This window comes from Pogona vitticeps, chromosome 2, assembly GCF_051106095.1.
Source record: "Pogona vitticeps strain Pit_001003342236 chromosome 2, PviZW2.1, whole genome shotgun sequence".
Taxonomy (NCBI): Eukaryota; Metazoa; Chordata; class Lepidosauria; order Squamata; family Agamidae; genus Pogona; species Pogona vitticeps.
In genome coordinates this window covers 255,511,928-255,535,169 of record NC_135784.1, presented here as the reverse complement: position 1 = coordinate 255,535,169, position 23,242 = coordinate 255,511,928, and the positions used below count along the sequence as shown (strand labels likewise).

Sequence of the window (23,242 nt, the reverse complement as noted above, 5' to 3'; positions counted from 1 at the left end):
GCCTGTGCTGCAGGGTCAGAAGACCAAGCAGTCGTAAGATCGAATCCACGTGATGGAGTGAGCTCCCATCACTTGTCCCAGCTCCCGCCAACCTAGCGGTTCGAAAGCATGCAAATGCAAGTAGATAAATAGGGACCACCTCGGTGGGAAGGTAACAGTGTTCCGTGTCTAAGTCGCACTGGCCATGTGACCACGGAAGATTGTCTTCGGACAAAAACGCTGGCTCTATGGCTTGGAAACGGGGATGAGCACTGCCCCCCAGAGTCGAACACGACTGGACAAAAATTGTCAAGGGGAACCTTTACCTTTACCTTAATAACAATTAAAATACAAAAGTCGTCCAACATATAAAAAGCTCCCCAAATAACCTCCAAAAGCCAGCCTTTTAGAATTTTCGGAAATATTGCTTGTTGCATACAAAAAGAGAGAAGGGTGTGGGTAGTTTGCCTTCAGGCCTGGTGTCATTTGTGAGAAGGATCCATGTTTTCGAGAGGTTTCAGGGTTCTTCATTCTTTGCTCTCATGATGTGTTTATGAAGTGTGACTTGTGCGGCCTGCGTCTTGACTCTTATTCAGAGGCACCCCCCACCCGACCCAGGGAAGTTCCTTTAATTGCTGTCTGTCCTACATTTTCTGGGCAATGCTCCTTTCCTTTACTCCCATCTCTTAGTGTGGTTTGTTCCTTTCTCCTCTGTCAGTTAAATACATGCCTGACTAAAACTGTACACCTTGATCAACAGCAGGTAAGTGCATCGTTGACCTTGGACTGCTTCTTGTGAAAAATGTGGAGTAAATGCCCAAGGTCAATTAGGGAACAGCTTTGTGCTTAACAAGAAGCAAACACCATGAGCTCAGCGGTGAACTGCTGTGTGTTTAGGCTGGAAAGACCTCTAATGTGCTGATTCTATAATTTCTAAAAGCACCAACATTATTCAGAGCGACGGATTTAATTTTTTTTAAAGCCCTTCATAAGTGAACAGAAAAGCATAAGAGCACCTAAGCCAGAAATAGAAATGGGCATCTTCTCTTTTCTTTGGGATTTCTTTACAATTTAGAAAAGCCCAAACAATGGTTCTTCAAAGAATGCATCACATTTAAAGATGCTTCTTGGTAACCTCTGTGGGTCAAAAACATTCCTGCTGAGCATTTTAAACTCCTGGAAGCCAGACATTCATAATGAAAACTCAGCTTCACATAGTAATGGTGGCACATCATAATATGAAGGCTGTTGAAAACGCCCCGTTAATGAATATTGGAATGCTGCAAATGATAAGGGCACCTTTTAACATCTCCATGCAGCGATAGATTTATACTGCTAATTACAAAGAAAGGTGCATGGGGATCTGTGGACATTGCTTTTTTTGCCCCCAGAAATCAGGGCTGTCTCCTTATTAATTAAATTGAATATAGAACAATATCAATCTCATGGTTCTTATTCTGCTCATTTCATACATACTAATGAGGATGAGCTTCTGAAGCTTGTGGTACGGATCATTTATTCAGTGGTAGGGGAAAAATATATAGAACACCGAGATCCAGCCCCCCTGCTGACTTTGCACACAGTTCTGCTAGATTTATATTGGTCTGCTAATAAGTAACTGAATACATTAAACAACAGGCTTGTCATTGGAAGGTTTACAAGTGACTCCTTGTTTTCCTTTCCTTGAGAAGTCTTGGGGAAGGGGATTAGGGGAGACTGGTCTCCTGTGTAAGCCTCTTCCCTTTGTGTTTCACCCACTGGTTCAAAGGTACCCTCTCGAAACAGAAACTAGGGCAAAGTTCTCATCAATCATTAAAAGTCCTCAGCAGTTACAAACCAGCAGATGTACAATGCAACCGTACTGCTTCGCACAGTGAAAACACCACACACTGCACTTAGTGGTTCATGACAATGGGCTACACAGTCTGCATGTTAAGCAAAGAGAGAGACAGAAGATGCGAGCATCTGTTTTCATGCTTTCTTTCCTCCCTCCCTCCGCCCTCCAAATTCCCCAATACAGAGGCTGCTGAGTCTATTGAAAAGGAATTGGAGCCTTAGCTGTAGGCAGCTGTGTTGTAGAGTTAACTGCAAGAAGGAAGACCTCAAGCACAGTCCAGACAAAATGAAGCACTTTAAAGTCTCATGAATCCAAAAGCATGTGGTTAATTCTTCCCTGTTGAAACTCTTGGGAGTTGAAAAGGCTTTAAATTTGGCTGGGTTATGCCACTCCTCTTGATCTCTGAAGGCATAGAAGTGGGAAGTATTTTATAAAGTACTATGTGCTCCACAGTGACAGGACCTGGACAACAGTACCTGGAGTAATATGTAACATATGCATTGTACATTACAGTATATAATCTACTAATCTGAAAATAAGTCATTTCTCTCTCTCTCTCTCTCTCTCTCTCTCTCTCTCTCTCTCTCTCTCTCACACACACACACACACACACACACACACACACACACACACACACACACACACACACACACACACACACACACACACACACACACACACACACACACACACACACACACACACACACACACACAGAGAGAGGCAGTTCCTAAAGAAGACTTGCAAGGATAACTGAAAGGTTGATTTTGTCTCTCTGAAAAGACAGTGGCCTAGATCTGAGCTTGTTGCTGTCCAGAGAGAACTGTAGTTACTGAAAGGATTCTCGTACAGCTGAAGCTGATCTCGCCCATAGTGGATGTGTTCAGATCTTGACATAAATAATGGCTTATTGTGATGGGAATGAGACCAGGCAACTTTGAATTCCTGTGTTCCCTCCTCACTTCTCCTGATAAATAAATAAATAAATAAATAAATAAATAAATAAATAAATAAATAAATAAATAAATACATACATACATACATACATACATACATACATACATACATACATACATACATACATACATACATACATACATAATAAAAAAACTACCTATTTCTTCTTCAACCCTGGGTGTCAGAGGGGAGCATGTCCTCCTTGATTTTAGTAACCAGGTAAAACTAAAAGGAAGTTAATGGTAGAGTCTCGCCCCTCCCCCACCTTGGAGTCCTTGTGACGGCCCATTGTTCCTTTTGTTAGCTCTTATCTCTTCCTGTCCAGTCCTCCATTTTCTGCCCTCCAAAGACATAGACACATGCAGATGTGGTCCCACACTACATGCAAATAATGATAATAAACCAAAAGCATGTACTGTAAAGAAATAAAAGGTTTTTGTTTTCTTTAAGTAAGAAGCATCGAGACTGATGTTTCGTTTTTCTTTCAAGGGAAAATGCAAGACCTGGCTGATCTCCTTGTGTTTCTTTTCTCTTTGGACGAAAAAGGCAATAATCAGATCTGTCAAACATCTCCATCAGGGCAACCACGAGGAAGAGGAGACTCTTTTCAGTTTGTATTAACCTTAGTTAATAAAACTGTGATTAAGCTTGACTTTGGCTTGTTCAAACAAAAGCCAACTTCATATGAAATGGTTTTAAGTTTGCTATAAATAAATGTAGTTATCAAAATTTCAGGTTTGGACAACATGACAATCCGAGGTTTATCAGATATATATATATATATATACTGTATATTCTTGAAGCCATACCAGAGAAGGAAGTGTGGAAATCCAAGATTCCTTTGGACTGATTCCCATCATGATGAACCATGAAATAGCATGACATCTGGACATGTTCTGGGGATATGTGTGGGCTGTTCCAAGGTGAGCAAATCATGTTATCATAAAAACATGATCTCATACTGGTGTGTACTGTTGTTTGTGGTCTGCAAAAGTAGTTCTCGTATTGGAGTGCGTTTCTCCATCTATTTTTACTTCATCTTGATTTATAAAATCTGTAATGCATTGCATGATATGTCTTCTTGTCCTACAGACAGCTTCTCTTCTGACACTTCTGACTTCAAATATAACTATCTCTTTCAACAAAAGGGCAAATATTACTCACACACATGCTGGTGCTTATCAAAGCCAGCGTTGTGGAGTCTCTTTGAACATCAACAAATGTTCATGCACATACAGTTACTTCTCTGCCCTGTTTCTGCTTCACCACTTGCATACATTGTTACAAACTGAAGCCCAGTGTTATTTGTCTCTCTGTTTCTCTTTTGAAATTGAAATACACACAATTTTAGCATTTTTCAAATTTCATTTCTTTATTTTCAATGGCCATCATACAGCAGTATCTACAAAATAAACAGAAGTTTTATTTTATTTCATATTGGATGGGATTGCTCAGTAAATTAATTTTCTTTGTAATATTCTTTTGCTTATTACAGTTCCTTCAAAAGTTTCACTGGGCATATTTTCGAACGTTTTCTTCCATGTTGCAAGGCTGTTACGTTCATGTAAGACTGTGCTTCTACAAAAATGGCTCAGCTCAGACATCGCCTCAGAGATTCACTTTGACTTGGCAAGATGTCTAAATTGGCACAATATGATTTTCTGTCAAGAGTTAAAACAGTAACAGAATCCATAGTTTGGAAGAATTTTGTTGTAATGGCTGGAGCTGACAGCGATGGGTGTTCACACATGTGAAATATCTGTATGCTGGTACAATCTATTGGCTCCTGTCTCCACACAAGCAGGTAAGGTCCCACCCATCCCGATTTCCAGAAAGCTCTTTTTAAATAGAAAAACCAACAAATAGGGGAACTGTGGTTCAAGGAATGGCATGAACCTCATCTCTATCATCTCTCATGAAGAAGCCTACATTTTTGAGAGATTGAATTTATGACACATGGAAGAGCCTGAAAGGTGTAGTACAGTGGTTCTTAACCTTGGGCTACCCAAGTGTTTTTGGACTGCAACTCCCAGAAGCCTTCAGCACCAGCTGTGATGGCTGGGGTTTCTGGGAGTTGCAGTTCAAAAACACCTGAGTAACCCAAGGTTACGAACCACTGGTATAGTAGATAAGGGTCAGACTATGACTCAGGAGATTTTGGTTCAACTTCCCACTCAGCCATGAAAGCTCTCTGGATAGTGGCAGTGGTGAACTACTATCTGAACATCTCACATACCTTGAAAACTTTAATAGGATCAAGCAAGTAGACACCATATAACAAAAAGAAAAATCAATTAAAGCACAATGGCCAGAATCTCATCACCATCTGTGTAACTTGCTGCAGCTAATTGATGAGACGTCAGGGAATGTTTTGGTCATATGCCTGGTCATGTGCCCCGTTCTTCTACTGAGATGTGCCCTGGCACCTTGTGTAACATCAAGTTACACAAACCTAACATGAACAATAATATTCTAGCCAGTGTTTCAGAGGTAAAATTAAGAGGTTTGGGTTTACACATGATACATGTGCTGTTTACATCGTGCTCATTTATAAAACCACGAAGGCATTGTTTTAGGTTCATTAAGAGATTCCATATATACACGTTTTTACAGACAGTGTCAACTTGGGACAGTGAAGCATCTACCTTTAGTTTTAGTAAATAGTTATCTGCTTTGGAATTTAGGAGGTGTGGGACCAAGTGCCGGGCCATCCATCCATCCTGAGCAGTCATTTGTCTCATATTTCTTCTTCTCCTTCATTCATATAATGACTTAAATGTATGTTGCTTCTCATCTATTTATTAAGCAAAGTACACAACCAGCTGAAGGGAAGGCCAAAAAGTGGAGGGGGGGGAAGTACAGAAGTAATTGACAATCTTTTAAAATTCGTCAGCTGGTGGGGGGTCGGAATAATCTGCATTTTTGCTTTTCTTTTCTTTTTCCAACCATGGTTAACACTTTCCCCAGTTTTACAAAGTGTTGAACCACCAAATAGATCCACCCTGTTGTCTCCATGAATACTAAACTGAATATAAAATCCAAGATCAAAGGACAGAAGCATTGTAAACTAGGACATGGGAGTCTCTAGAGTTCACTGTGACTACTTGATTTAACAAGAACATAAACCTGGGCCTTTGAACATTTTTCACAGATGAAAAAAATAGTAATAATGGACTTATTTGAAAGTGTGATCATAATTGGCTCTTAATTCTCTTTTTGACTGAATATAACCAAGAAGCATCAAAGCTGATAATTATTTTCTTTCAAGTTGGGGTGCGCCAGGGTGGGTCGATCTCTGTATGCTTTCCTTTCTTCTTCTTTTTCTTTGCACTAAAAAGGCAATAACCAAATCTCTGGAACATTTCCTCTACCAGTACGTCTATAAAAAAGATGAGAATCTTTCATTTCCATTTTTTATTAACCTCAGTTTGGTGTTATATCAACATTCCAAACTCTGTTTAAGCATCACTATGGTTTGTTGAAACAAGACAGCTTCATATGAAATGGTTTGAAGTTTGTTTCACATAAACCTAGTTAGACTTGGATTTTTGAACAATGTATAAGAAGAACTGCTAAGTCTCAAAGTACTCGAGGAATTGTTTCACTTTTCTAGCTCTCCAGGTGAGGAAACAAATCTCAGAGTAAAGAGTGGTGGAAGATATCGTTTGCTTTTTGTATGTGGGGTGACTTTAATTCCTTGGCACGTACAGTCTCTCTGCCCATTCTAGTTGGTGCCAGGGATCAATGCAAAGGTGCCTGTTGCTTCAAATAGCAGAGTGGACCCACATGTAGGCATTTACTAGCTCCTTCCCCAATTTCTGGCTTTTTGGCATGGAAATGTTGGACCCACTGTGCCATGTGAAGCAAGGCAAGGAGTGGGGTGCCAGGATCAGAACTCTTGAGCCTTGTTATTGTGCAGGCTTTGGCAGCAATGCTACAAAGCTGGGGCGGGGGGGAGGAGTGGACTCTTCATTCCAATTCTTTTCTGTGCTGAGTCTGTGACACTATAAAGCTGTGTCTTGCATGTCTTGGCCCTGAAATCTCAGGGAATAGGAAACAGCAGACCTGGCAACTCTAACCATAGGCCATCCTAGTGGGCTGCCTTTTAGTTTAATTCCAGTGAAATACCCAGTGCTTGGAAGCAATGACAAAGACCTTAGCAATTGGGGCTCATGTGCAGGATGTTCTGTGAATGTTCTATGTACCGATAACAACTGTACTATCTTATGCCACGAAAGGGAAACTTTGGTGAGAATGCAGGTTGTATCCATTTACCCACTTTTGTTCATTCCTTCTATGAGCAATTGCCTATATAGGAATCAAAGCATCTTGCTTTAACTATATGAATTTTTTTTTATTGTAGACATGAGGTGGCTTGCTTTTTTCAGGAACTTGAGAAAAATGGTATCTTAGAGCCAAGAAACAGGAGTTGGAGTAATCAGCTCCATTCTACATACAGGGGAGGAGATGACATGCTAATGTGATCACTGTGGTCCACTCTTACAGCACTGGGCCCATCATAGTGTAGAAGGAGCAGCACATTTGGGCTCTTATTCCTGCAAAAACAGCAACCTGCTAATGCTAAAATTTGGGACAGTTACTTTATCAGTGCACCCTTGCATGAACCAAAACCTCTGTTAGCTACAGTATCTGTTACAAAATATACGGTCATAACTATAAACCATGCACAAAAGCAGGTTCCTCCATGGGAGAACATGGCCATCCACTTCGTGCAATGGAAGCATGTGTACTGCTTGCTAACACATTAGCTTTGAACATTTTTCTCTGCAAGTCGGAGACCTACTTCACAAATATGAATAATTGAGAAGAATAATTTTAGTGGAAAGGGGAAGTCTTTCTTCTGCAGTCTTGGCTCTGGTTTTTTTAATTTTTAAATTTTGGAAGAAAGGGTGCTGTTGATGTGTTAGATCTGGCCTAGGAATGACTACATTTTGCCAGAATACGCAGGAATATGGCAAGCATAACATTAGGAACTTAAGTATAGGAAGTGGAGAGCCTTTGTGGGGTGTCCAGAATGCATAACACAGATGAGGCCAGAGCTAGAAAAAGAACCTTTTATTGATGAGATAAATAAAAAAGGAAATTGCTGAAGGCTTGTCATAGAAGAGGGGGAAGTAGTGGAGCAAGCTGAAGGAGCAGGGAGCTGTGGGGAGCTGTGGGGGACTAGTTTCAGCATTTCTTTTTTCAGAGTGTTCTTGGGGATGGATGAATTTGGACTGTGGTCGTATCTATTTATTGAGTAGCTGTCTCCACCATACCCGTTCAGAGTGAGGACAGTGTTTCCTGCCTTCATCCTAAATAGGCATTGTGATAAGAATATAATTAGGCAACAGTCTACACGTTCTAATCAGAACACACCCCTTAAAAAATCATAGCATTTAAAATATCTGAACTTTAGCATCTTTGTCCTTCTTTCCTTAGAAGTATTTTTTTTACAATGTTTGAAGTAATTAACCCAATTTAGGGGACATTTTCATTTTAGTAGATGAGAGCGGAAGTGGGTAAAATGACAGTGATGTCTTTTTAAAAGGAACCAGTAAACCTACGGTCCCTTTACTTGCATCTTCAGAACTTAAAGCAGGATAGTATGAATGGATCAATTGATTAAGTGCTGCTGGAACTGCTCTGAACCGTGCATTATTTGTACAGAACACATGCTCACCCAATACATGTAAGTCCTTGTACACATGAACTGGAGGTTTAAGCTTCCCTATGTCCTGGAAAGAACTTGGAAATGTTACTTTTTTGGACTTCAAATTCCAGAATCCCTCAGGAACAGTGAGTGATTCAGGGAGCTGTAGTTCAAAAAAAGTAACTTTGCCATGTTCTGAAAGGCACACTCTGTGCACTGCCAATAAATCTAGGGACAGCGAATTTGTCTTCAGCACACCTAAAAGCTCTGAGATCAGAATAGGTTATATATGTATCACACTGACTAAATGGGAATTTATTCCACTCTGTAGTGCCTTGCCTGAACAGTTGGGATCACTTTAAAAAAAAGTTGACTACCCAACGTTCTTGTTAGAGCATTCCAGCCTGTCCCTACTAGGGACCAGTCCATCCCAGATTGGTCTAGGGTTGAAGCCTACTGTTTATTGGGAACTGTTAGGATTGGTCCAAATTAACATGGTTAATTTGGGGGTAACTTCTTCCTACACATCAGTGGAAGTGGAGAGGTGGGTGTGGTCTGGCTGTGCATGGTATCTCCCAACATATTTTGAAGTAAAGAAAGCACTTTGGTTTTAATTTCATTTTTTAAAAAAAGAAACATACTTTCCCACTATCATGTTATATCACTTAAGCGCTCTGCCACTTACAAAAAATGTTCAAAAAATTTAGAAAAGAAGAAACATGACACTCCATATTTCCCCCAGCATGCATGAAAACCCAGCCTTGATGCCCACCTGAAAGCAAACAGAAGCAGGTTGTTTCCCAACTGGCTGACAGCTATTGCAAGAGATAAGGCAGAGGATGGGGAGCAAGAAGGTGAGAGGCACATTGTGACCCAATGGACCAAAACAGAGCGATCTCATGCCAACATGTAGTTGAATAGAATGCAATTACAATGGCTGCAGGAGCAATTTCCATATGAATGGAAGGAGTGATCTAATCAAGCCCCATTGTTCCAAACTGTTGCAAAGTGACCCAGACTAGATTGCTGCTTGTTGCTTGTATGCTATATTTAAGGTGGATAGGATAACAAACACAGGACAATAAATTTATTATTTAAAAACAACAGCTCATTTTGAATGGAGCAGAAAAGGCCATGAAGACACAAAATAAAGAGAAAAAGTTGATTCATGTTATCATCATTTCCAGTTAACATGATTCCTTCCCATATTTTGCCATTCACATAGAATTTTTAAGTTATATTTAGCTTATTTCTGTTCTGACAGTCACCAAAAAGGAAATTATTTCAGAGTAGCTTTTGTACCTAAATAGTAATTGTGTCATTAGGCAGAAGAAAAGCCTACACAGAGCTCCTGATGAAAAAAAGGAAATAATACAGGTGAAACAAATGAGAAAACATTGTTGGCTGACTGAGACATTTTAATTCATAATGCATTCCTTTTCTATCCCTTCAGTTTTGTTCTGAAATGGACTCGTGGAGTGCCACCAGGGCACCTTTTTTCTTTAACAAATATACCTTGTGAAAGCACTGTAACAGAACTACAAATGATCAGATGTAAACGCTTTTTCACACCAAGCTGACAGAAGCATCTTGGTTCAGTTTTTTGACCTTTTCTTTCTTCTACCTGGTTTCTTCTGAGGCCACATCTCTATGCTGTTTATCAAAACACTGCTATTACCAGTTTTGGTAATTAATCCGATTAATTCAATTTAATCAATTCAGACAGAGACAATGACAGTGACGGTGACAACAGCATTAGGTTAGAGTAAATCAGGAGATGGCAAACATGCTAAGGCTTCCATGACCCCACATACCAGGGTCCCAGTCCAGACCAGGTGCTCCAACTCTTTCCTTTGAATTATGTATAAAAAAGAACAAATCTAGTAGAGTATAGTGTATGAAAAGTGTTATTTTGTTACTCTGAAGCTGTTGACTTTGATTACTAAAGTATAAGGGCTGGAGGATGCTGTCTGGATTGGGACTTTGGCATGTGTTGCTTCTTATCGTCCATTACAGTGTCTACCTAGATCTCTCCCCCACCAATCTTTAATTTAAAAGAACAAAGAACATATGTACTAATATTCAATGCAATGAATAGCAGCATATAATTTGGTTATGAAGATTTTGGAGCTACTGCACATCGTGCTTCTTTTCTCCTTGTCTCATGTGGCCCTTTGTAAAATTCTTAGTACAGTGGTGCCTCGCTAGACAGTTACCCCGCATGATAGTTTTTTCGCTAGACATTGACTTTTTGCGATCGCTATAGCGATTCGCAAAACAGTGATTCCTATGGGGGAATTTCGCTGGACAATGTTTGGTCCCTGCTTCGCAAACCAATTTTCGCTAGACAATGATTTTGACAGCTCCCTCTGTGCTCGCAAAATGGGTGTTTTCGGGACCTAAGCTTCGCAAGACAGCGATTTAAACAGCTGATCGCGGTTCGCAAAGTGGCTTTCCTATGGCCGATCTTCGCTAGACAATGACAATTCTTCCCCATTGGAACACATTAAACAGGTTTCAATGCATTCCAATGGGAAAATGGTTTTCGCTAGACAATGATTTCGCTAAACAGCGATTTCAGTGGAATGGATTATCATCGTCTAGCAAGGCACCACTGTACTGGTGATGCCAAAAACAGCTGGCATATCGGGGTTCAGGCTGTATCACAATGGGACTAAGATAGTTTTGGTCACTCTGCTAGATAACCTTTCAGGGGAGGCTGACTGGGGAGCTTTTTATACTGTCAACCTCCTGGGCTGTTTTTCAGGGTTGATGGTTGGTAGCATAGAATTATGCTGGCTGCTGGCCTTCCTAGATGACTGATGCCAGAGCTTGAGAATACTATAACTGATCATCTATAGTTGATCATCTCCCAATTGCTTTTCAACATCTATATGAAGTTGCTGGAGAGGTCATTCAGGGATTTAGAGTACGTTGTCATCCCGATGCTGGTGACACATAATTCTATCTCTCCTTTTCACCTTCAGCAGATGAAGTTGTGGAGACCCAGGAGCACTGCTTGATTGTGGTCATGGACTGGATGAGGGCTAAGAGGTCAAAATTGAATAGACAGATAGACAGATAGACAGATAGACAGGTAGACAGGTAGACAGGTAGACAGGTAGGTAGACAGGTAGACAGGTAGACAGGTAGACAGGTAGGTAGGTAGGTAGGTAGGTAGGTAGGTAGGTAGGTAGGTAGGTAGGTAGGTAGGTAGGTAGGTAGGTAGGTAGGTAGGTAGACTGGGTATGTTTTCCTCTTTTCCTTTCTTGATGTATGTGTAGCTTGATTTGTTTCCTTCCTTCTCTCTCTCTCTCTCTCTCTCTCTCTCTCTCTCTGACATTACTTCATGCTTCTTCCTAAGCAGAGTCCAATTTACATAGCTTCTCCATTATGGCTGAACAGAAGCCACACAGAAGCCTTTATTAACCAATTGTAGGGCAATTTTGCCTACACTACCTCTCAGTTGTTTGTTTTAAGCAAGACATATGTTTTCTGTCTTTACTCAGTTACACACTTCCAGAGTAGTTCCTCCAATTTAATAGTGATATGCTCATCACTAACCCACTGCACTCTGGTAGTATAAGTACCAAATCTTTTTATGCTTAGCTCTCATCCTAAAATCATATTGGCCAGCTACCTTCACCTGTTTCTTTCAGGCTCCTTTCTACAAAATACAGCTCATCCACATGCAGTTTTCTTTCTAGTTCACTCCACATGATCGTTTCCACTTTCACTTCTCATGCTTTCCAACATCTGTCAGTTCCTGGAGAAGACATTAATGATTTAACTTAGAAACAAATAATAATTCTGAACCTCCCATCATCCTAATGGATGAGTGTGAGACATATACAGTATGTGTGTATAAGAATATTTTTAAAAATGTATATATTAGTGAAATACTAATAGTGCGATACTATAAAAAACAAAACAAATGCTTACAATCAGTAAAACTGGCGGGCAGCACATTAGAATCTGTGTGTTGATTGAAAAGTTTTCTTCTAACGCTCTTGAAACTTGAGAATTTGGAACAGCTGCTAAACCTTAAGTGCCCAAGGAGTGTTTACAATCACATGGCTGTTTTTAAAATTTGTTTTTGTTTTTCAAGCTGACAGGTGCATAGGAACAGTGACTGCCAGTGTATATCAAGAGAAAACACTGGTTGTTTAAATAAAAGTACACCTGTTGATGATATTGCCAATACATTCTTTATGAGGCATTCAGATGCACAGGATTTTAATCAGCTGCTTACTTGGCATTCATTGATGTTACTTTAAAAAATACCACTAGATGGTAAAAGCATAGCAACCAAAGGCTGTTTTTTTGGTTAGTTGAAATGTTAAGGCTCCTGCATGCTTATGTATGATGTTGTAATAATTGGAATGCAACTTACTTTGAAATCTGTTTGAAATAGAAATGTAAAATAAAATGCCCACAAATGCCAGGGTCCCACATGTCATGGCCAGTGGCCAACTGAGACATGTATAGCAGCATCACAGAGACACTTTCTATCCTCAGCAAGAATCTTCAATAAGCTGTATACAAATAGCCACTTCATATGCCACATACTGTACTGCCATAGGTGGTATTATGTGTACTGTGCTAGGTAGACACATATAAAGCTGTAATGGTTCTAAAATACATGAAAACACATTCAAGACAGTGCACTCTATTATGACTAAACTTAACATTTAAAGCATCAGACCACTGCATTTATCAAAAACTGTGCTACAGGAAAATAATATAGAAAGATACTATCTAACAATATAGAACATTTAAAAAATGAACAGTAACTTTGCAAAACACATTATAATTCACACATCAAAATAATTCCATAGCAGGATTATCACTTCCCATCACTATCCATTATTCTTTTCCTTTACTTTCAAGTAACATGTGCAGGAATTGCCTCATCTCTAGTGACATATGGTTTTAAATTATTGTCATGATAAACGTTTGGCTTACGTCCACTTCCAGATCTTTCCGTTAAGCAAATCAGAGCACTAAGTTTCTTTTTCATCACAAACAGACCTTCCCACATAATTTTGAGCTTAGGACCAACACTTGCTCCCTCACATTGAAATCATGGTGCCTTGCTGTTGCATCATTGTAAGCTTTTTGTTTGTGTTGCACATCTTCCAGACCCTCTCTAGCCACTTCTTGGACATATTTCAGCTTCTGCCGTAGCTGACTCACAAACTAAGCCATAAGGATGGGACTTTTACCAATATTTCCCTCCCTTAAATTTACAAAAAATATATATGTCGTGGCCACTAGACAGTGTGAGAAAAGTCAGGGAAGGAGGTGGGAAGTGGAATATCATTAATGGAAAAGAGGACAAATTGGGGTGATCTCAAGTCCTGTCTGCACCCTTCTCACAGGAGAAAAATGTCAATAAGTGTGAATGAAAAGATCACTCAAGTGAGAAAATAGATCACTTTCCCCATCTGACCATGTCCTTAGAATGATTACACTTCGTCCTTTGTGAAGGAATCGTATCCACACCTCTTTCTGAGAAAATAAGAAAGCTTGTGTTTAAGAGATGATAAAGTCTAAGTTCTAGGTAACTAAACTGGAAATGTCAGGATACATGGCTAGGGATTTGCATGGACAAACTTTTATTTTTGTTTCATTTGAGGTTCTTTCTGAGGGAATGCCTCTTTCTTTTTCATGTCTTCCATACCCTGATCCTTTTGTTGAACATGAAAGGGGCTGGCTTTTTCAGGTTCTTTCATTTAATCTCTCCCCTCCCCCATTTGTGTTCTTCTTGGTACCCCTTCCAAAACACCCCTCAATAACCCGTAAAGGTATTACTAACACCCAGTAGTTTACTTTTCTGGTCCTCTCATCACCCTACAAAAACATTTATCTTCTTCTGATGTAAGCTGAACTACACCCAGTCACTTGCACCATGAAAACGACCTCACTTACTCAGCCTGCAGATCAGGCTACACTCAAGTAATGCCTAATTATCTACATTAGGACTAGATCCAGATTGGACCTTCCAGAAATTGAAAGGTCAGGTCCCTTTTGTTGGGGAAGGGAGTCAGTATCCAGAGCAGCCCCCCTGCATTTAGTTCTCTTTTCTCTGCAAGCCCCAGTACCATCTCGCAACCTGTTTCGTAGGTGTCCCACAACCCTCTTGAGAGCATTTTCAAGGACATTGGGGGTAGTGAGCACATGGGAATTGGCAAAAATGACCACTGTCCCACTTTCAGTCTCTGCGATCATCCAGTTTGTGAAATTGAGGTTGATTCAGAACCGGAGGCAACCTCTAGGTTTTGTGTGGCTATAGACATGAAAAGAAACAACATTCTTGATCTGTTTCTAAAATATCTCTATCTATCTCATTGTCTGGGATTTCTTTGGGCTTCAAATGTGACTTTCTAATCAAAAGTGAGGCCTGAATTTCCCAAAAGAGGCAATAGCAAGAAAGAATGTCCACAACATTTTCATATTAAAATTTGTTAACAGTACAAAGAATTTTTAGGAAGGAATATCTTGTAAGGACTTACCATATTTAGGCTTAGTAATAACTTTCGGGTGATTTCTGATTTATGGTGATTTTTTCAGGCTTTCCTAGGTAAAAAGTACTGAGAAATGATTTACTATTGACTTCTTCTGGTGCCATCCTGGGACTGTGCGCTTGCCCAAGGCCACACAGGCTGTATCTTCTGGGAAGCACAGCAGGGAATTGAACACCCAACCTCTGACTCCATAGCCTGATACCTAACTCAATGAGTTGTCTAGACCTTGAAAATTTTTATTGTTGGACTACAGCCACCAGAATCCATTAGCTAGCATAATTAGAGGATTCTTGGATTTGTAGTTCCAGAAAATAATGTATCTGGTATAGTCTGTCTTTTTTTTGGGGGGGGGGGTTTAAAACAAAATAACTTCCAAAGTAGTATGTTTAAAGTTTAAAAAACTGAAATAAAATTTTACATATTCTACACAGGTATAATACCTTTATTAGACACTTTGATTTGGACTTTGTTTATTTGTCCAAATATCTGCTTCTGTATTCTGATTTTATATAAGAGGCAAAAGGTTTGTTAATCTTATTAATGGAACATGCAGCAGAAACCAGCAGTCAAGTTAACTCATAAGTTCAGCCTCTGGAAATCATAATGATTAGTAGAGCATACTTCCCCCTTTGGGGCAAAAATCAGATCCTCGTGTCTTATTCTAAGAAAATAAGAAAGCTAATGGTCAGAATCCTGCTAGCATTTCTGTAATGTTTGAATAAATTGTCACAGCTGATTGTGACTAACTGGCAAGATGGGACATGTTTCAGTTGTGCTCCTGGTCACATGCCGGATTGTGCAACCAAGATGGATATCCACATCTCAGCAACTAACTGTAGTTAGCTATGGCAAGTTATTCAGACCTTAGGGGAAGACCAATAGAGTCTAGCCAGTGTTTTAAAGGAAAAATATTTAAACAGGAATCTGACTTCTAGTTAAGCAAGGAGACATGGCTTCTCCCTACTTCTTGAGAACAAAGGCAAGACGTCTCCCCTCCCAGAGAGTTAGATAAAATGTAAGAAAGAAGGAGGTGATATCCACAATCCTAAAAGTATTAATCCAGGTTGCAGGAATGTCAGCAAAGGTCAGAAAAGATAAAGGACAGTCTGGGAAACCCAAGAGGGCCCTGTCTCAGTCTACTTCTCTTTGTTCAAAGACACACATCTTCTTTAGTGTGTAAATTAATTGGATTAACAGAGCAACTGTAACAAGTGAAAATAGCCATGGAGCAATGGGACTGGCAGTCAGCCAGCTGAAGATGGGCTGACTCCCAACCCTGAGGGATTCTGGTAACTGCTTAGCAGTACCCTCGCAACGTGAGTGCCTTATGGCTGTGTCCTTGGACTGGAGGAATTTTGTGTTTGCCATAACTTGATTCTCATCACATCCCTTCTCTGCACCTTCTTTGGCTCTTCAGACAGCAGATTTTACCTAGCAGAGCAGGTCTGCTGTCAAACCTCTTTTCTGTCAGATCTCAAAGAATACCAGACAGACATTTCTGCAAGCAGCAGGGATTTGTGCCAGCACATGTACCCAAACCCATAGCCCTTTACAATTGGTACACTGTTGAACTAGAACTGTAATATAGGATTGCAATCCTATGCACTCTTACCTTGGAAGTAGCCCCACTGAATAAAATGAGTTTTGTTTCTGAGGGAAAATGCTGAAGGATGAGACTCGGCTTCCCCTTCCTAATCAGTTACATAAATTGCCAAGACACTCCAAGAGTGGCTGGGTTTCCCCCCCCCCCCTTCTTCTATGATTTCCAGCCAACTCAACTTGTTAAAAGTGCCAGAAATCTTACCAGAAAATCTGTTATCATGTTTCCAGTTCTGAAACCAAAGGATCACTTGATTCTTATATTTCATAGAATGGTTGCCTCAGTTTTACAATCTTTTGGCTTCTTTAAGTGAACTACACTGATATTATAGACTTCTTTCTTCTGAGGAAATAACAGTTATGACTGCCACATAAGTGAGTGAAACAGCAATTGTTTGTGTAAGAACACAGTCGAGAGGGTGGTGGCTGACCAGCTTCAAGCACATCTGGATGAAACAGATGCCCTGGATCTTTTTCAGTCGGGCTTCAGGCCATGCCACGGTACAGAGACGGCATTGGTTGCCCTGTACAATGACTTGTTGAGGGAGGCCGACAGCGGTAAAATTTCTTTGTTGGTCCTCCTCGACATCTCAGCGGCCTTCAATACCGTCGACCACGGTATCCTCCTTGGGAGGCTCTCTGAGTTGGGTATTGGTGGCTTGGCTCTAGCCTGGCTCCGTTCCTTCTTGGAGGACCGCCCCCAGAGAGTGCAGCTTGGGGAGAGTATTTCGGCCCCATGGAGTCTCAATTGTGGGGTTCCACAGGGGTCGATCATCTCCCCAATGCTGTTTAACATCTATATGAGGCTGCTGTGTGGGGTCATCAGGGGATGTGGAGCATCGTGCCATCAATATGCTGATGACACCCAGCTCTATATTTCCTTTTCACCAACTGCAGGTGATGCCGTCCTGTCCCTCCAGCAATGCCTGGGGGCCGTACAGCAGTGGATGCAGGAGAACGGGCTGAGGCTGAACCCGGACAAGACGGAAGTTCTGAGGGTGGGTGGCCCTGTGGATGGTGGCTTGGGAAACTCCCTCATGTTTGGGGGTGGTGGCCCTGGCCACGAAGAGTGGGGTCCGCAGCCTGGGGGTACACCTGGACCCGATGCTCACCATGGAAACGCAGGTGGCATCGGTAGTCTGCACCGCCTTTTTCCATCTTTGGCGGATTGCCCGGCTGCGACCTTACCTAGACACAGGGGTGCTCACTATCTTAGTACTTGCACTCGTAATTTCTAGATTAGACTAGTGTAACACGCTCTACGTGGGGCTTCCTTTGAAGCTGATGCGGAAACTTCAGGTGGTGCAGAATGCGGCGGCCAGACTCCTTACTGGAGTGAGAAAATACCAACATATCTCTCCTACTCTGGCCATGCTGCACTGGCTGCCCATCCGTTTCCGCATTGACTTCAAAGTGTTAATGCTTACATATAAAGCCCTAAACGGTTTAGGACCTCGATACTTGGCGGAACGCTTACTCCCAACTAGTTCTACCCGTGTCACCCGCGTGAGCCAGGAGGTGAGGCTGAGGAGCCTGACGCTGAGGGAGGCCCGGAAACAAAGAACTAGAAACCAGGCTTTCTCGGCGGTGGCTCCTCGTCTCTGGAATAACCTACCTCCGGAGATTCGCGCTGCACCCTCGCTGGGTACTTTTAACAACCAACTAAAAACATGGATGTATAGGCAGACCTTCCCTTCCAGTTAATTCCTGTCCTCTTTCCTTTTTTTTCTCTTTATTTGATTTGTTTTCAATTTTCCCATCTTATAGAATCATTTAATTAATTAATTGCTATAATTTTTTTTTTTTAGAACTTGTTATCCTTATGTTGTAAGCCAGTGGTCCTCAACCTTGGGCCTCCAGATGTTCTTGGACCACAACTCCCAGAAGCCTTCAACACCACCTCTGCTGGCCAGGATTTCTGGGAGTTGAAGTCCAAGAACATCTGGAGGCCCAAGGTTGGGGACCACTGTTGTAAGCCACCTAGAGTGGTCGAAATGACTAGATAGGCGGGGTATAAATACAATAAATAAATAAATAAAATAAATAAATTGTCCAACTGGAGGAAATCAAAGATTTGTAAAATTACTGTTCTCTTTTTAGTACAGCTAGCCAAATTATTTCAGGAAGTTTCTTGAAATTCCAATAATTCTAAAAGAAGGATGCAATGCAGCTAATTGTCTCCTGAGAACACTAAATAATAATGCCTCTGAATGTGGTCCTTACACTGTTATCTATCATAGAAAGCTTATGTCACAGGTCTGTGTGATTTAACTATGGTGGTAATATGAATATGGCCAGGTACCTCAAAACTTTAGTGCTTCAGCTTGTTTCTCTAAAGGATGCAGCTGTTCACATGGTTTACAACAGAAACAGATGGAAATTGATGTAACTAATTGGAACTGTTGACACAGAAGGTAAAAAATATTTCCAAAAGTTGTTGCCTACTCACTCCTCCTGTCTTGAGGCAAGAAATTAGCATTCCTGATAGAGGAGATTAAATTACGTAGGGTTTCAAAAGAAAAGTCTCTTCAAGTTAATGAAAAATGCCTGTAAAATAAATAAAGCCTGCTGAAGTGAAGACACGTTATCTATTTCTTCAATTAGCTACAACATACTCTGAAAGAATTGTGGGAGTTCTGATTGAAACATTAATTATTTTCTCAGGATATCACTGTTGTATAGAGAGAAAATAGAATCCCCCAGGCTGTGTACCATTAAGACACATCTTTTCAGACGGCTAAATTTCTGGGAGTGAGATGTTAATATAAATATGCTTAATGCCTTATTTGAAAACACTTTCTCAGTGAGACCCAAGAGATTATTTTAATCTGCAGGTTGAAAGAAGGACAGATCACTTGATTCCACTTGCAAAGGAAATGAGGATTATTATTATTTTATTTTAAAAAAACCCAGAAAAATCCACTATAAGACTATACTGCATTTGGAGTTTATTTGCAATGAATTTCTCAATGGGCTAGGAAGCATATTAATAAGAAATCTAAAAATGACAAGAATGGAAGTACGTAATTTCCAGAACAATGCAGGTTTAGTAGCTTGCTCCTACAGGCCTACAGTAGCAGTTAGCAGAAAGCTGGACTTCAGCCATATCTCTGAACATACTTACAAGTTTTTGTATGAGGGCCAGTTCATAACCTAGAGGGCTGAATACCAAAATTAATGTATGGAAATACATTCATGGTAGGTGAGTTGCATGCCTTTTTCATTTCTAAAACTCCCCATCCCACATTGTTCAGAAGGGCCCAATTCCCTGAGGTTCTTTTAGGAGGTAGAAGACGGTGCCAGTGGAGCAGTGGATGGAATATGTTCTTTCAGTGGTTTCCCTTCCATGTACTTATCTTAGTTCCAAGCTCTATTAGCTTATTAAAATGTTTCTCCTCACTCTACAAATTGAATGAAATGACCATTGCCCAGTGGCAGAGAATATACAGTCATGGCCAAAAATATTGGCACTCCTGCAATAATGTCAGAAAATGCAACCCTTCACTCAGAAAATTATTGCAGGTGCAAATGTTTTGGTACTCACATGTTCATTTCTTTGGTTTGTGTTGGAACAACAACAACAACAACAACAACAACAACAACAACACACACACACACACACACACACACACACACAAACACACACACACACACATACACACACACACCAGAGAGGAAAAGTCAAATCTGATACAATTCCACACAGAAAGCCAAAAATGAGCATGTGAGTACCAAAATATTTGCAACGGCAACAATTTTCTGAGGGAAGGGCTGCATTTTCTGACAGAATTGCAAGGGTGCCAATATTTTCAGACATGACTGTACAATCTAATATTTACCTATTGAACTGGATTCTGTCAAAAGCATGATGACAGAATGAACATTAAACCACAGCTCCCCATTTTGAATGTAATGAGGAATCATGCTTTAGTATCACCAGGATTGGCTTGCCTAGAAGGGAAGAGGAAAAAGAAAGGGCAACTCGAGAAGCGGGGTCTGATCTTCACTCCTAGTTAAGAGAACTACAGGAACATGCACTTAAATAGGTCTTTTCCCTGTATGAAAGAGATGTAATAGCAACCATTTCCCTTATAAGCATAGTGATTACTATTTTCTATCACATTTCTTATATTCAGAAACAATAATTCTGTTTGATGGTAAAAATTATGTACTGACAGCCAAGTTGAGTAGAACAGAAGCTAGTGCAAATGGTCTACTTGCGTGACCAGTGCACCACTGACTTGACTCACATACTGAAGAATGCCCATGTTCCACTGGAGTTCATGCTTCCATATACACTGGCAGCTCTTAGGTTGTACTGCTCGTATGAGAAAGTACCTTGGGTAAGGAAGAGGTGTTTTTGATCATGTCACTATTTTCACTGGGGCTAATCATAGTTCCTGTCCAGTCCGCAAACAGAATGACTTGGCATGATAGTGATGGATTAGATCATCATTATCATCATCATCTTAGAACTGTAGATCCTTAACAATATCCTGGCTTTATGATTTCAACACCCTAACTTTGCATTCAATGACTTCTCCTTTCCCTTTTCATTATTCTTATATACAGTCTAGATTATAAGCCTTCAGCAGGGATATGTTTTATTTAATTTAGCAAAGAGATATTGTACATACATTTTAAAATGCTATGGAAACAACAGCAAGAGTGGTAGTAAGAATAATGATGGCTATAAAAATATGACCAAATAGACTCTGTGTATGTAAATGTACATATAGTTTGCAAATTTATATAATAATGGAGAAGAGGAGAAGATTCAGCAGTCATCAGATTTTGGGAATTGGTTTAGATAGAGCAATATTACTGCAACCGGGGGTCTTAATAGGCTTATAAAAAACATGCTGATGCATGCTGCCTTCTGGGCTATTCTTCATTTTGGAACTCGGAACTGTTTAGTCTCGCTTTACAAAGACAGTGGGTGCTGTCATTCGCTGTGATGGACTGAGCACATTGAGACTTTTGCCTTCCTGTTTCAAGAGGGAAAAGGTGGATTCATAGGGTACATTGTGAAGCATGCAGATTCGAGAGGGACGGCTTTTTAAATGGAATACATGCATAGGAAAACAACTGGAAAGGTTACCAGTATGCAATCAATGACTCATTTTGTGGCTATGTGGCCTCTTTTAGAGGATGATCCTCCACTTCAAGGGCTACCAGAGGACCAACCTCCTTTTAAAAGTGCCTTCCCTTTCAAGGGCTGTCCAGTCCATGTGATGAACCATAAGAGGAGAGATCAGGGATCTTGAAATTGTCCATCCACAATAAGCACTTGGAGACAACATACTCAGGAGCACGCAAGTCAGCTGTTTAGAGACTTCCAACTCAAGTGTCTTCTTTTATCTTCTTCGGGTGAGGCATGTTCTTCTTCTTCTTCCTTCTAATGTATAAGAGATCAGACCCTACTAATTTAGGGATTGCATTATTCCAGGCAACACTTGGACAGAGACCTTCCAAAATATTTCAAAATCTGTTGCTCTTGCTCAAAATCTTTCTTTTAATCCATATTTAATTGCCAAGTGATGCTATGCTTTATTTATTTTTGCCTTTCCTCCTAGTTCACCTAGTGGCGCACAGTTTTCCTTATTTCCTAGAGTCAATACAGTTCCACCAGCATATTTTTGAGAAGCACTCACTTCCTGGTTGTAACATTTATTCTTTAGCCTGGTTTATGAAGGCAGCTTTGTCTAGGGTGGACTGCCTCATGGTGGTGGTGGGGCCCAGCATCGTTCTGGGGTACCAAGTACAAATTTGTGAGACAAACTCTTTCTTACACTTACTATCTCATATCTATCATGTCATAATTATGGAAGGAACATTTCTATTTCAATTCTGAAATGGTTTTAAAAATATAGATGAGTGTAATGAAGCATCTCATCTGAAGAACAGGAAAAAAGAACCATGGATTTACTCAGAAAAAACATTAACTTGTTGATGGTCAAAGTTTTTAAAAATATATCATTGTGTTTTCCAAAGGGGTGGGGAACCTTGATATTTTTGACTTCAAGTCCTAGAAGACCCAGCTAACATAGCATGGATTTATAAGAATTGTCTTCTAAAACATCTGGGCCTGTTTCACAAACAGGCCAATTAACTATAGAGATGGTTGTTGTGGGTTTTTCGGCTCTTCATGTTCTGAAGGTTGTTCTTCCTAACGTTTTGCCAGTCTCTGTGGCCGTCATCTTCAGAGGACAGCATTCTGTGCTCTGGTGTAGTTTGCTTGGGAGTGGAGTATTTATGGCTGTGAGATCAGCTTTTGTCCTGTTCAGGAGATGGGTGATTAGTGTGTCTTGTTGTGGGTGTATTGTTGTGATAAGGAGGAACATGGTCAAAGTCCCGAAAAACTGACAACAACCATTAGATCCCAGCTGTGAAAGCCTTTGCGAATACATTAACTATAGAGACTTTTCTTTTCCTTGACCTTTTGCATTTCAAACTAATCAATTCTCCTCAAACATTAGTTCCATCATGTCTACGCCTGGAAAGTGAGGAGGAGAGCCTCCTTAAGATCTCTTTACAATCTGGACACTGACTTTTCCTAGGTTCCAGATCACACAAAGGAAGTATTCCTGTTTCAACTATTACATCTTCTCTGTGATATGAATGTAAGTTCACACGCCTTACTCAGGTGGTTCACAGCAGCCAAACAGGGCTGAGGTGTGGGGTTGCTGG

General features: G+C 40.5%; 1 long non-coding RNA gene across 1 annotated transcript in view; it reads left to right on the top strand.

Moving 5' to 3' along the window:
• Positions 1 to 659: 659 nt before the first annotated feature.
• LOC144587003 (uncharacterized) overlaps positions 660 to 23,242 on the top strand; it is a 27,705-nt gene continuing 5,122 nt past the window's right edge. Inside the window, exons 1-2 of the long non-coding RNA XR_013542123.1 lie at positions 660 to 3,383; positions 3,577 to 23,242. The exon at positions 3,577 to 23,242 is cut by the window's right edge and continues 5,122 nt beyond it. This is a non-coding gene — a long non-coding RNA (uncharacterized LOC144587003). The remainder of the gene's footprint in view (positions 3,384 to 3,576) is intronic.